General features: G+C 36.6%; 1 long non-coding RNA gene across 1 annotated transcript in view; it reads left to right on the forward strand.

Annotated features, from left to right (window-relative positions):
• LOC306845060 overlaps positions 1 to 4222 on the forward strand; it is a 428848-nt gene that overhangs the window by 234354 nt on the left and 190272 nt on the right. The window lies entirely within an intron of this gene.

The following is a 4222-nucleotide window of genomic DNA, read 5'->3' on the forward strand; positions in this document are numbered from 1 at the left end:
AAATATGTTTAAAAAAAGAGATGAAAGAAGATTTTTTCAATTGATGGCATGAATGTGTATTTAACCTGTATGTATACCACAAGTCAAAAGTTTAGAAACAATTAATCATTCATTTATATTTTTTTAATGTTTAATGTTAAAGCCTCTTATCCTCACCAAGGCTGCATTTAAAAAAAAAAAATACAGTAAAAATTATATTGTAAAATATTATCACAATTTAATTGATACTGTTTTATATTGGAATATATTCTAAAATATCCCTATATTCCTATAATTTATTCCTTTGATGGAAGTTGAATTTTCACCATTACTCCAGTCTTTAGTGTCACATGATGCTTCAGATGCTACTCAAGAAACATTTCTTATTATTATCAGTGTTAAATATTGTCAAATAATGATACATAACATTAAATATTTGGGATAAGCAAGATTTAAAATATAATAAAAAATAATAATACCAATAATAGTAATTATAATAATGATCATAATAATAATTAAACATATTATCATTACTTATAATTATTATTTATATTATTATTTATAATGAAAAATAATTAATAATAAAACTTCAACAAGGATGCATTAAATTGCTCAAAACCAAAAGTGACAGTAAAGGCATCTGTAATGTTACGAAAGATTTCATTTTCGAATAAGTGATCAGATCCTTTCAACTTTCTATTAATGAAAGAATCCTGAAAAATATATAAATATTAATACAAATATTAAGTAGCAAAAACTGTTTTTAACTGTTATACATTATATTAAGAACCATTATATATAATTGGGCAACAAAATAACTGATTATTATATACAGAATGAACATATTGTAAATGTAAGCACTTGAAAAAAAAACTGTAAATATACTATATTTTTGGACAAATAAGTTGAGCCATGGTCAGTAAAAGAGACTTCTTTAAAAAAAACATTTTAAAAATCACAGTTATGCAAAACTTTTGACCAGTTGTGTATTAGCATAAGACCAACACCTGAGTATGTGGTGTATGTGGATATCTTTGCATTGGAGTAAGGTATGTGTGTGTGTGTGTGTGTGTGTCAGGAGCACTGTATGCAGTGTGGGGGTGTTGCAGACAGGGGGGTGTGCCCGGCTATTGGGATTGTTGACAATTGACCTTTAGTGCAGTCAGTGTGCTTTCAGCTGCATACAGAGAAACGGCATGACAGCACACTCTCTCTGCTCACGATGCCAAAGCCTCTGTGAGCGTGTGAGTGAATGTGTGTGTGTGTGTGTGTGCATGTGCTTGTAAGCGGCTAGGTCAGGAAAAGATTGGGTAACCAAGGAATATGATATTTCAGAAATCAAAACTGTTTAAATTGGTTAATTAATATTTTAAATTGCATAAAATTCATACAAAATGAAAATTGTCCGAATTTTTAGAAGCTCTCAAATCCCATTTGTTTGCATGCAGATGACGGGTTTGGAATGACATGAGGATGAGTAATTAATGACAGAATTTTCATTTTTGGGTGAACTATCCCTTTCCCTATCCCTCTTTCTTTCTTTCTTTCTTTCTTTCAATAAAAGTTACCCTAATTAAGTTACAATATCTCAAATATTTACATAATAATGTGAATTTTAAATTCTGTTGAATATTTGAAACATATTTAATTGAACCCATCAGAAATGTCACACTTAATTTGTCAACATAATATTTTTGCTTTGTTTTAGATATATAATATTTCACCTCTAAACAAAAAACTGTATCCACATTGTAATGGAATAATCTTTTCTCTCTCTCCGTCCAGTGTCACAGTATACGTGGGTTTGATGACTGTCTGACTCATCAGCCTCAAACCAATAGGGACACATATCCATTCACATCGCAACAAAAGCAAAACAGAGATCTTGCATTGATAGCAGGGCAACACAAAGATGTCTCTAGCAAAATCTTGGAAAGAGTTGCAAATTCCTCCACATCCCACAACGCTTTGTTTTATTGTTGTGCTGTGTATCACCTTGTTGGCATGCCGACAAAGGGAATCCTCCAGTCACTACCAGTAGCAGAGCACCTCCGCAGTCACAATACACTGTCAGTAAAATACAGAACACAAGGAACCAATAGCTTTTGGGCTTATTATAATCAACATGTGGGTGTTTGGGACAGCTTTTCTAAAAGTCCATGATTCTATCATGTAATATTTACTGTTGGAAAAACTTCATGCAAGTGTTATTTGAAAGTGAAATCGGAATCAGAAATATACACAGATCAAGCATAATTTATAGATGAAAACAGTCTAAAACAATTCTAAACAAATATGTAGGAAGTGCTATAATGGATTATGGACTCACTGCAAAGGATCCATTTGTGAGCAAGAGACTTAATGCAAAATTTCTCCAGATCTGTTAAGATGAAGGAACAAACTGTCACGGTGCACACAGCAGGGAGGAACAAGGAACACGCATACGAGGATGTAGACTCAAATAATACTTTACTTAAAGACATCAAGGTCAGGGCAGGACAAGGCAAGGCAGACACCAAACACCGGGAAGTAACGAGTAGACCAGACCAAATGGCACAACACAGACAGGACTATAAATACACAGGTAAAGTTAACTCAAACACACCTGGAACCGAATGAACTAATCACATCAGACAAGGACAGGAAACAAACCAAATATGGGCACAAGAGGCTGGAACACATGACACACACAACAGTTCCCTGACATAACTCTCCATTGGGGAGGGGGGGTGGGCGCTCTGGAGGCCTCTCAGGACAGACACGGACCGGAACACAGGGCAGGGACCTCCAGAGCGGAACAGACAGACGGAGACGAAGGAGAGCTGGACGAGACCAGCGGAGACACAGCGGAGCTGGACGAGACCAGCGGAGACCCAGGAGAGCTGGACGAGACCAGCGGAGACCCAGGAGAGCCCAGGAGGCCATGGTGGAGCCAGGGGCTCAGGAGACCATGGCGGTGCAGGGAGCACAGAAGGCCAAGGCAGGATGTCTACACAGCCTTGGCCTCGGACCCCTCTCATCTTTGACCATCGCTTTCTGATAAAAGTACTGCTGTCCTTGGACATACATTAGTTACATCTCATATTGGCTATTGTAATTCTCTTCAGTGGTGTTTCACAAACTTCTTTACAAACTTCAAATGGTCCAGAATTCAGCAGCTCAGATCATTACACGAACACTACTGATTGGGAATATTTCTCCAGTTTTAAGGCAACTCCATCGGTTTCCAGGAAGAAATTGGATTCAATTTTAGATTTTACTTTCCACTTATAAGGCTTTTCATAATCTAGCACTTTCACATTTTTGTGAACTTCTTCTCGTGTATTCACCTACCTGCTCTCTCTGGTCTTCTGCTTCTGTGACTTTAGTTTCACCATCTGTACGTTTGACTACCATAGGATGTAGAGCTTTCAATTGTAGGGCTCAGAGTCTTTGAAATACCTTCCCTCTATTTTTTCTTTTGCTTATTCTGATTGAGATAGTTTTGTGTATTATTATGCATTGTTTTTTCTTTCTTTTAAATTATTCTTTATGTATCTTATTATTTGTAAGGTGTCCATGAGTATCTTGAAAGGCGCCCATAAATAAAATGAATAATTATTTATTATTAATAGGAACCAAAACTGTTTGGTTACCAACATAATATCTTATTTTATGTGTAATCAAAGAAACAAAGTCATACGGGTTTGGAATGACATGAGGGTGAGTAAATGATGATAGAATTTTCATTTTTGGCTGGACTATCACTTTAAGGTGCTTTACCAGGACCTCTGCTTAATATGCATTCAGTGTAATTATATCGGATTCACAGGGATATTCAGGCACCACCTGAAATGAGGATTAGACAGACCTGGGATGCTAGTTTAATTGCATTTTGCTAGGTGCTGATCACACTGGAATGGGCCATACTCATTTCACACTGTGACAGAGTCCACAGCTACAGGGATTATTAGGCAGGCACATGATGACGAGATGCCCTGCTACTGAAAGACCCACCTGGCCCAGACACCTATTAATCAGCTATATTCCAGTGTAATCCGTTAATCAGGCCTATAGCGGTGGCTTTAGAGTCAATTAGTTGATATCTTCCATCAAAATGAATGTCTGGGGGAAGGAAACACTGTAAGTGCATGCATACATGAGAAGGAGACATAAGCTTCAACTGGCACAAATGTTATGTGAGAAATATGAAGACATTGAGCATAATGAGTCACTCACGAAATAAAGGCATGTCCAAACAATG

This window comes from Barbus barbus (assembly GCF_936440315.1).
Source record: "Barbus barbus genome assembly, chromosome: 25".
NCBI lineage: Eukaryota > Metazoa > Chordata > Actinopteri > Cypriniformes > Cyprinidae > Barbus > Barbus barbus.